Source organism: Halyomorpha halys, unplaced genomic scaffold (genome assembly GCF_000696795.3).
Source record: "Halyomorpha halys isolate HHAL.00 unplaced genomic scaffold, Hhal_1.1 Scaffold890.1, whole genome shotgun sequence".
Lineage (NCBI taxonomy): Eukaryota > Metazoa > Arthropoda > Insecta > Hemiptera > Pentatomidae > Halyomorpha > Halyomorpha halys.
The window spans coordinates 227,982-239,887 of record NW_027106803.1 but is presented as its reverse complement, the minus strand read 5'-3'; the positions used below and the strand labels follow the sequence as shown (position 1 = coordinate 239,887).

Sequence of the window (11,906 nt, the reverse complement as noted above, 5' to 3'; positions counted from 1 at the left end):
ATATACTCTGATTTATTCACCAACTTATATTATATACTTATTTGGTGTGCAACTTGTGTTTCTTTAGTTGTCATCTTTATTTTTATTAAAAAAATAATACAAATTTGTGAATACGGTTGAAAAAGGTAGTTAATGTGTTTCTTAATTTAGTTCTTGATTTCCCATGCCGAATCTTAAAGTAAAAAGAAAGGAAGATGTTGATCGTGAACTTGAATAATCTTGGGTCATAGAGATTATTAAAAAAAAAATTATGATGAATCGGACTGTATATATATTTTTATATAAAAAAAAACAAGCTTTAGGAGGAACAAAATATGAATATAATAACGTTAAGTTTTGAATATAAATTATGTTGGAATAAATGACGGCCAGAAGAATTGAGAAAACATACTTAAATTATGATATCAATTCACTCAACAGATATATGAAATTGTAACTAAATATTATAGTAATTTCTCAATAGCTGCTAATTAAAAGCAATGTGATTATGAGACTGTTTTAGGTATTCAATCTGAATAATATAGTAATTTATTTCAACTATGGAAGAATAAACTTTAATATTTCATGGACTGATTTGCATTTATGAAAAAAAAAAGATTTAATTATACTAATATTCTTCTGAACATTATTAACATCCACTTTTCTTTCATACAGAACGTGCTTGGCAATACAAATTTTCCTAAGTTGTAAAAGTTTTCTTTTTATTAACCCAATACTTTATTACGTTAACTCTTGTCACATTGTCTTGAATTTAACATTCGCCTTGGCTGTTTTGTGCAGGAAATTAACCAGTAAGTTCAAATGAATTTATAGGTTTTGATGTTTCAAAATCTTTATTATAAGTTTCTATAATTTAGCATGTACCGAACTGTATGATACATAACATGACATATATCTAAGCAGACATATTATAATGGGAATTGGGCAAACATTAGCTACAGTTGAAACTAATAGTTAAAATTGTCACGGATACGATATTTATTTATCAATGGTTCATACATAAGGATTGTATCACTGCAATTTTAGCAATTAGTTTCAAATATAGCTAATTCAAATAGCTAAAAGCATTCTTGATCGGTTTGCTTATCTGTAGTCATGAAGTTGAAACTTTCATCTATTTGAAATTATATTTCATCGTTTAGTACGAAGCATCATTGGGCACATTGGAAGTGTAAATAATTTTAATTAAAACGCAAATATTTAGTGATTTCCTTTTCAAAATTGTTCTTTATTTAAATTTTTATTTTACAGTTCAAAACGACGTTTCAGAGTTCTCCGCCTTGAGGGTACTTATTATAACAATAATATTCTTCCACTTCCTGGCTCCCTCAGTCTAAAATCCATAAATCTAGTTCGTCAATTTAAAAAAAAAAATAACATTCGAGAAACTATTGGTTAACACTTCGGTGTTATCACACTGAGACTATAAAGATACCTTAATGACTACAAAAATACCAAGATAAAGATCGTTTCAGTGTCATAAAGATATCGAATAGTTAACTATTCGTATCCTGATAAAGTATTTTTATGGGTATTAATTATTATTGATATTACTTAGCAAACAATAGTAACAGTGCACTAATAAATTAAACAATTCCAATGCTCTATTGCAATCAGTTACATCTCATTAATACCCTAGCAGTCGAAAGTTATCTGAGAGATTCCAAAGCAAGAGTTTCATCCTAGGATTTTTAAATTTCTCTTATACATCTGAAAATTTTTCTTTACCAAAACCTAAATTTCCCTTGATTTTTTGTTCACGCTCAAACATGTAGAAAAGCATAGCTTATGTATATAATATTGTATACTTGTGTATTGAATGTAAATGTAAATATTTTAATGAATAAATTTAGTTATCTAGTAATGTTGGGTAACAACTTGTAAATACTAATTTATTTGGAAAATAAAAGAATAAATGTGGTTTTATAATTAATAAGGTTTATTATTATTCTTTCAAGAAAACTTAAAAACAGAACACTTTTTAAACTAGAAAACAAGCAATAGGTATGCGGAAACGACAATTGACATACAATTATACACAAAAAAAAAAAAAATCAGAATACACAATATACAAAACAAAAATAAAATTTTATATAGATGAATATTTCAGAATAGATGAAGAATTTTATAATAAACTTAACCCATGAAAGGATAGTTTGCATGAGTATACTAGACAATAAAACTGAGATGTATATAAAATATCAAAATCTCAATTATTTCCTTCTTAATTTTTACATTTCAACAGAACAAAATAACAACCAATGAATACAGAAAATAAAAAATAAAATATAAACAGAATGACATTAAGTAAATAATTGTATAGGATGGAATTAATAAAATAAAGTGATAAGAGAAGTGGAAAATAAAATGTATACATAGGTAATTGAATAAGTAGGTAAAATAACATAATTAAGGAAATAAAATAAAAATGAAGTTGTATAATGCAAAGAAAAATGAATATATTAGTTTATTAATAATTTAAAAATTAAAATTATGGAAAGAGAAAAAAATTGAGAGAAAGAAAATGTATGTAACAAATGAAATATGTATCTATAATAATAGAAAAAAAAAATTGAAAACAATAATAATATGGTGAACATGACTAAAACGTGGGTAAGGAAAATTGAGAAAAGAAGAGGAGGGGGTAAAATTAAGATGGGAAAAAAAGAGAATAAAACATAAAACGAACCTATTGATTTGTAATTACTTATATTTGAAGATATGGATGTAAGGGCCTTTAATGATAACTAACTTTGTTCCTACTTTATATAATGAATAAACAAGTAGAAATTTTTATTGATATAATTAATTTTTGGCATTATTAATAGTTTATGCTTTAAGAGAACATCTTCGTCGTCAACTTATACTTGCTGAAAAAATAAAGCAGTTTCTAACTGGGTCTTTGTCGGCGGTGATTAGGCATAGTCGGAGCTGGAATTTATCCAGACACCTTGTAAAAACCTGACAAAAATGAAAAATAACATTTATGATTTCTATCCACATAAACATAAAACTAAAAAAAATATATATATACATGTATAGTTAGTTGTATAAATATGAATATGATGTAAAATATTAAAAATTAAATTTGTACCACTACAACCTATGAAGGGTCAGTGGTGTAGTAATTTGTAAGGAAGTACTGTTCCTAGACCAGTGGTTGTGCAAGGAGGTGATTGACCTTGTTTTGTATACTGCTGTCTTTTTTTCAACTTAAATTATATTCCAACGTACATTAATGAATAATGAATAATTTAATAATTATATTTGTATTTCAATTATAAAAAACTTCTGTTAAAAAAGATTTGAGTCGATGATATTGAAAAGGAGGAAAACGCAAAAAATTCCTGTTTTTATTTTCTTTTACTGACAGAATGATTTGTTTCTGAAAACGATAGAATAACGTGAATATAAAGTCATTGATTTATTAAAATAATTAATAAACATAATCTATTATAAACTATTTTAAGTATTTTGGCGAAAGATGAAACATGCAGTCACGAGTTATTAGAGATTTGGATAGCATGGACTGTGGCTGGAGCCTGAGCGGATTAGAGAGTAACCGAAAGGAGTAGTAATTATCAACTTAAAATTATATTAATACATTCATTAATCATTGAATAAGAGTATTTTTATATTATTATCCATAGAGGCCATAATGACGTAGGGGGAAAACATTATTTCCTGGTCATTTAAAGATAACTATCAACGGAAACTGCTGTTTATCTGGAATCACATGCTCAACCAAATATTCGGAGCTGTCCAGGAAAATTACATGTATTTGAGGAATTGATTGTTGAAGAGAGATTGTACTATCTTACATATGTTTTTTAAAAAAATATAATCGACGAAAGTATCATCTTCTTGATTTTAACGATTTTTTATGGGTTTTAGTAATTAATAAAAAAAATATGATGGGAAAGCTTACCAACTTATTATTAAAAACTGTTTGTATGCTAGTATTTAGATCCTATGCCATGTAAGTTTCCTTTAAATGTAAATTCCAATTTACTTCAAAATGACAAGGTATAAATTTTCTTAAGGTATCTTAAACTAGATTTGATATACTTAATTGAAGTTATATAATTCTAAAAAATGCATCGAAAATAAATCTAATTTTTCTCAAAATGCCATAACTTAACTCAGAGAAAAAAAGGTGGATGCTACTTAGTCATTGGTTTATCATATTTCAGACAACTATCATAAAACTTGTCATTTATTTTCAAGGGCTTCTGAAAACCACCTATTGGCTTGGAATAAAAAAACATTTGAGATAAATTCAGTAGTTGTAATAATTTTGAATTAAATGAAAATAATAAGAATAGGCATTTTAAGATCAAAATAAATAAATCTGCATAATATCAAAACATTTATAAACTGAACCCAAGGAAGCTTTGACTCAGAACCAACAGAGTTAACTCACAGAATTAATAATTATCTCCCACAACCGGAATCAAACCCGTTCGTTGGAATAAGTAGCACAGTGCCTTACCTCTGTGTCATCCCACTCTGCACGGAACAGTATTAAAAATATATACTACATAGGATTGAATTGTTAATTTCTGAAACAACCCAAAGTCATATCGTATTATTTGAATGGTTTTTGGATACAAATAACTCAATTGGAATGAATGATGAATATATCAAAAATGAAAAGGACTATTTAAAGAAGTACTTTTAATTCTTCTTCACTAAACATATAAACAGCGTTAAGATACGTACAGGTAAGATTCTTTAAGACAAAAAAAATAATTTTAAATTCAAACTTAACTTTTATTTTCGTATTCAAAAACCTTTACTCTAGACTAATTTGAAACACGTATTTTTACTTGATTTAAATATTTTTTAATAATTACATGGAAAAGAATAGTTAGAGCTTTTTTTTCCTAATAACATTTAATGGATTAATGGCACAGTGAAAATAAATTCATTTTTGATGTGATTCTTTCAGATTTAAAGGAAGACTGTTTAAATATTTTATTTTTATAATATGTTTACTACAAATTATCAGGCAACATTTTAAACAAAAAAACTAGGTTATTCACTCATCTGATTTTTTTTTTATACTTATATAAAACTTATTATCAAACAATTCTTGGTTATAGTAAAAATTTTATCATTAAAATTATTGTCTTCAAATTTAATTTAATATAAATACATTGTACAATATATCAAGAGGAATTCACTATTCCTTTTTACTTAATTTTTTCAATCACTGAGTGTAGAATTCGTTCGTAAGCGAGAAAGTCGAGAGTAAACACACCAGAATTAAGATTTTTTAGTTAATTCAGTATGTTCTTTAATTTTAAAAGATTTGTGAATTCGTTAAAAACAGAGAAAAGAAAGTTTTAAGAAGATATAATTGGTATAAGACTTCACCGAACGCGCTAACAAGAAGTAGGTTGGAGAAATTATTTTTTTCCGGAAAAGTGAGAGGAAATTTTTTTCATATTAGTCAATTTTTCACCCTTTCTCAATATTCTTATTATTGATCATAATAAACTTTCTACAGTAACTATTAAATGATTACATAATTTCCTAATATTTCTTATTTGTGATAATCAACTTTTTTACTACAGATAAATTTATGTATTTAGTGTATTTAAGAAAAAGAAAATTATGCATCATAACAATTAGATAGTAGTGGTAGTTTTAAATATTTTTTTTTTTACTTTATTTAGTTTATTCACAACTGTAAAAGTATTTTTACAACCAGCGAATGAGATGTAAAGAGAGGAAAAAATAATAATTAAAAAAAAAATGTCATGAAGACATGAAGGTTATAGTCATCCAATGCGGCCTCTCCATTAAAATTGAAATTTAAAAATCAATTTAAGAGGTCCCTATTCCAGCTCCTTCGTAAACGTCATCTCGTATCTGGTAAGTCTAGTGTTGATAATCCTTGAATTATAGGGTTAGTATGTGTTGGAAGTGTGTCATGAAACCGTTTATATAATGATTTAATGGTTGTTTGGACGTAGGGAGTTCGTAAGTCTTTGTGTAAGTTCTTGTTACTGATGTAGGGGGGAGCGCTATTGATCAGGCTTAGTAATTTTGATTGAAACTAATGCAGTTTCAGGAAGTTAGTTTTTTTGGCATATACGTAAATTTGTGCACCGTAAGTCGAAATTGGTCTGAGAAGGTAAGTATAAATCTTTAGTTTTTCTGAAAGTGATAATTTTGATCGTTTATTTAAAAGATGAAATAATAATTTAAGTCGGAAATTTAGCTTTTGTTTTGTTATTTTTATGTGGGAGGTCCATGTAAGTCGTTTTTAAGTATGATTTTTTTTTCATGGTATATATTTATGACTAAGGCTTATATTTATATTCATTTCAGGCGGTAATTTTGCTGAACAATTATAATGAGGTTTAGAGGTTTAGTATAATATTATTAATTTAAGTAACATAGTTACTAATTTTTTTAAATGTGTACCCATATAAAAAAAAAGATGTACGTACATAAAAATAATATTACAATTAATTGGAGAAAAAAAAAAACTATGAGAGTAAAAATATTCCATATGATTATTTACATTTTCCTTCAATGATCATTCCGTTATTTAAAAAAAAAAAAAACGACAGCTAAATGAAGCTGTTACGTGTGGATATGATTCGATCCAAGGTGACTGATTAATTGCTGATTGCTCTGCTAGCGCATTAAGGGAACAAATATAGAGGTACAGCAGGGAGCTGTATTGTTGTCAACTACGAGTATAATCATCCAAAAACCGTGATTATCAACCGGGTGAGCTAGACCTATGCAGAGTCAATCTGTAAATGTCAAGGAAACATATACACAAAAAACTTTTTTTTTTCTTTTTTTTTTATTTATTTGTTGATATTTACAACTGTATAAAAAAATACAACCAGTAAATTTGATCATAATGACATAATGATATGATACAGGATGTAGAGAAACTACCCAGTAATAGAACTCTAAAAACAGTTTACAATATAAGGTCACGAGGCCATCTTCTTACACAAAAAACAAAACAAAAAATCAAAAGTTAATCGGTTACTCACTTTTCTAATTCTCACACCATTGAAATTTTTTGTTTCTTTAAGCATAGCTTTCTACAATTATTTCGTACACTTTTTCAGTGAAATGATAATACCATTAAGTATTGTCGAAAACATAATTTGCTTAGGACTAGAGATGTATAAAGGGCTTCAGAAAAAGAAAATATTATTTTATGATGACTTATTAAGTGAGCAATTGGGATACAATATCCGTGGTTATTAAAAAAATTACGTTATTTTTTTAAAGATATCATTATTCGAGAATTGCCTTTGGTAAAGAAAGTAAACTATCTATACGACTACGAATTATTTTTGAGCTTTTACGTAATTTAAACCTTTTATGGTTTCTATAGGAATTTTTGGTGGATTATTATAAGTTTTGGGAAACAAAAAGAGGTTCGAAAAATTATTGTCTATTTTGGATTTATAAGATATTAAGTATAAAAAAAAATTTTTTTAGATGATATTTTTAAATATTTTTAGCACCAAATATGAATTACAATCTAACAGTAAGTAATAGTGTCCATTCATTGAATATTTAGAGATTGATAAAAATAAATGAAATATTACCTAAATAAATAAATTGAAAAACAGAATAGAGAAAATTAAAGCAATAATAATTTAGTTAGTTAGTTGTGCTACTAACTCCATGGACTCGGGTTCGAATCCAGGTGGAGCACATAATTATTTTCTGTTTCATTATAGCCGTGATTCAGCCCTGGGGGCTGGGGACCCCTCCTGGGTCCACTCAGCCTCATTAAGTGGGTACCCTTAATTGGGTGAAAATGTGGCAGGCAAGCATCATTCTGACCAAATCACCTCCTTGCACAACCCTTTGTCCAGTAACAGTACTTCCTTACAAAATACTGAACTCCTGACCCTTCGAGAGTTGTAGCAGTATGAATCAAATGTGTTTTTTTTAATTTAATTTATTAGAGAGAGAAAATTTTCTTATTATTCTTATTGGTCATCAAAACTAAGTTGATAAGTTACAACTAATTATGATGGATTGATATCAATTATAGCTAATGGAATGGCTTAGGACAGGAATTTCTAAACTGCTCTGTTGAAAAGTGTCATCACCTATCTTGTTATATTCTTACCTTACACATTTCGATTAAAATAAATTGAATTATTTTTAGAATTATTTCTTAATTTTTTGACATTGATATTTCACAGGTTAAGATGTGAGATAATTTATTCGAACATTTTCTTTAAATTCGCGATTTCGTTATTTTTTCCAATTTTGGTTGTACACGATATGTCAAAACCAACGAATAAAAATTCTTTAAGCATCATTTTGGTATATGTGTTCGAAGATTTATACTGAGTCTTCAGTTTTATTCTGTGGCTCAGTCATAATGAATGAATTACCAAAATGGATCTAATTTCTAATATCCGCCTAATTTTTTGGGTTGCAATTTATTCTGTGTAGTTGATTTTTAAGAATAAATTGCATAAGCACTTTTATTAAAATTAAATATTATTATATCAGAAAAAATTGCTTTCCAAATAATTAAACCCTAATGTTTTCATAGATCTTCACTATACTAATGTTATGGATGAAGGTCAGTGGAGAATACAATGAGTACAGTAAAGATAGCAATGATTAGGCTGCGTTGATACCAAACTGGGCTAGGCAACTGATATTTGGTTGACAAAAAGAGTTCATGGCCTCTACTTAGAACCTACTAGGAACCTACTTAGAACTTTGTCATCTACCTGTCGATGGGATTATTCATTGCTGATCTTAGGTTTAAATATCTGAACTTGGTCGGTAACTATTTCCCTGTTTCAAAATATATATTTTGTTGCTGAAGTATCCAACATAAAAAAAAAATCAATAAGAGACTATTACAGTTCGTTGATTCTAATTGAATGAATTTAATAAAAACCAAAAAAAAAAGAAAAAAAAAGTAATTGATTGAAACATATTGTAATGAATGAAAAATATAAGACAAATCATAAAATGTTCTCTAAATTACATTGAACGTATAATCCACTAGATTTTCACTTTTTTAATTAATTAATATAAAAGATATTTTATGGTACATAAATACATAAAAGAGTTTACACTATAGTCTCTCTAAAAGATTTTACCGTTTTCAGTTCAATTAAAAAAAAATAATAATAATTTAATGTGTTGTTAATTTATTAAGAAATGTAACAAAAACAGATTTAATTATATTTATATTTTTCAATGCCTGAAAAAGGTGGGACATTCTAGGTCCAATACAGTGCCGCATTAGTGAAGAAAAAAAACCCAGAAATTTTCATGAGGTTTCAACCTAAAAATAACGAGGTCCTAAATATAATTTTCAATAAAATATTCCTTATTTTCTTCAGTTCTGAACAACAGTCTCTTAAAACAAGAAATGATACTTTAGGTGATAAGTTAAAAAGACTTTCAAGAAAAAAAAATCATTCATGATTAAGTTACATAAAGTTGGATTCGAATCCAATATCAAGAGAGAGAGAGAAAGGGATTTTTTTTTAAATAAAACCAAAAGGCCAAAATCTTTATTATTTTAAATATTGCTTTGTTACAGTAAAATATTTATAAATATTTTTTTTTGAGGTCGAAGTATATATATTTTTGAACATGTCGCCAATTAAATGAATATGGAATATAGTCAATGGAATATGGAATTCACGTTTAAGGTGATCTTAGAAAGTATTAGATGTACAGATGTCTGTTATACCTTAAATTAAAGCTTATTTAACGTCCTAAAAAGAAAGTTATTATTAGTCTTTTCGTAGGAGTAGTATTTTTCATGATATTAGCAAAATAAATTCAGAAAATGTAAATTTATCATTTTTCTGGCAAAACGTTTTGCTTCTGACGGCTATATCTCAGGAACTATGAGATGTAAAGATGTCTCTTTGGCCATAAATCAAAGCTTATTTAACGTCCTAAAAACAAAGTCATTATTGGTTATATCTTAGAAGTTGTAGTTTTCACGATATTAGCAAAATAAATTCAGAAAATGTCGATTTATTGTTTTTCTGACAAAAAGTTTTGCTTATAACGGCAATATCTAAGGGAGTATTAGATGTACAGATGTCACTTTGGCCTTAAATTAAAGCTTATTTAACCTCCTAAAATCAAAGTTATTATCAGTTTTTTCGTAGGAGTAGTAGTTTTCATGATATTAGCAAAATAAATTCAGAAAATGTCGATTTCTTGTTTTTCTGACAAAAATAAAAATATACCAATTCGTTCCTGCAACGTACAGTAATTTTTTCCGCTCCCCTTTTTTATTAGCAGAAATTTTCGGATGGAAATTTTGATATGAGAAGGGAAAATTTACAATCAAATCTGGTATTATGGGAAATGTATTGGGAATGAGAAACTAAAGAAAAAACAGAAAAAATATTTTGTTACCATATTAAGAATTCATTACAAACATCAATCAAATAATAAATCATTGCACTGAATCCGACGAAACTTATTTGTTTTTAATGATAAAGAGATATAAAAATTTTGGAAATAATTCATTATCTTTTATTCTTCCTTGTTTTCTACTTTCATTTATTTCGCAGTGTGACCAATAAACAAGACAGTAACCACTTTAACCCCAAGGATTCTATGCGGTGGAATTTCCAAATAATTGTTAAGAGCTACGCCACAGATGAAATGCAATAATATTAAACTAAATAAAATAAAGAGATAACATTTATTCTATTGTATTTTGAACCATAAAATATTTCTGAATATATCATAATGATGCACCATGAATGACGTAAGTACGGATGGAAATTACGTATTGTCTTTGGAACCCATTTCATTATCTGAAATAATTCACGGAAAGAGGCCGACTTGCTCTTTATCTATTTCATTTCATAATGCTTCCATAGAAAATGACCGCACTCACATAAACCTAAACTACTCAAGAACACATTAACTAATATCTATTAATGAAAGTAATAAGATGTAAAAACACCAAAGAAAAATTGAGGCGACGCTTGGTTTAACTAAATTTAATCCACTGAATAAAAATTATAATGAAAATGAAGAAAAATAAAGTTCTACTGAACCCTTAAATTATATTATCATTCAAATTATATTTAAAAAAGATCACTTGAAAAAATTTGATACGAATTTCATAATTCGATTTTATAATAAGGAAAACAATATTCCAGAGAGTTTCGCAAGAATTAAATACGGATAATTACTTTATTTCTTGCAGAGTATATTTTCAAATCGAGAGTATTATCCACCATAAGATTTATTGAACAGAAATAAAATAGGTAACCAGTCAGATGAAAAATAAAAAAACATTAAATGTATCAACATAAATAGCATATTACAATGGATATAACTATTTATGTTAAAATTGAACAGTTTTTACTATTATAAATATACTTTTCATAGTCTTACAAATTCTAAATTTTAATATATATAAGTGTTTTTGATAAATAAAACATCAAATTTTGTATACAACTACAAAAACTTCTAAAAAACAACTATTAAAAGATCATGAATAAGCAAGAAAGGAAAGTTGCTCAGTTTGGAATAGAACAAAATACTTTTTTGTGTTAAATATGGCCAACCTATTTCCGTTTTTTTATTTATTGTTTTTTAATTGATTGCCGGCACATGGATAAGATTCAAAAGATTAAAACGTTTTTCATCGAAAGGATTTACTAAACAATTACTGGATTGGCATTTTTTAGTAGTTTCCTTTTTATCAGTAAGTGGTTACAAGAGTCATAAAAAAACTAGTAATAAACTCTAATATTCAGGATCATATCCTTATCATGGTGATCTAAAATTGGTCCAGAGCTGTAATGAGCGGAAGGATGAAACATATCTTTTACGATCGACCTTGGATATCAGCTTTGTCGCTTCGTCCCGTCTAATGTCCCTAATAAATGTAATTT

The 11,906-nt window shown here is 27.1% G+C and overlaps 1 protein-coding gene across 1 annotated transcript in view; it reads left to right on the top strand.

The window, feature by feature from the left end:
* The window catches only part of LOC106686870 (sensory neuron membrane protein 2), a gene marked incomplete in the record, with an annotated part of 38,467 nt that overhangs the window by 803 nt on the left and 25,758 nt on the right, over positions 1 to 11,906 (top strand).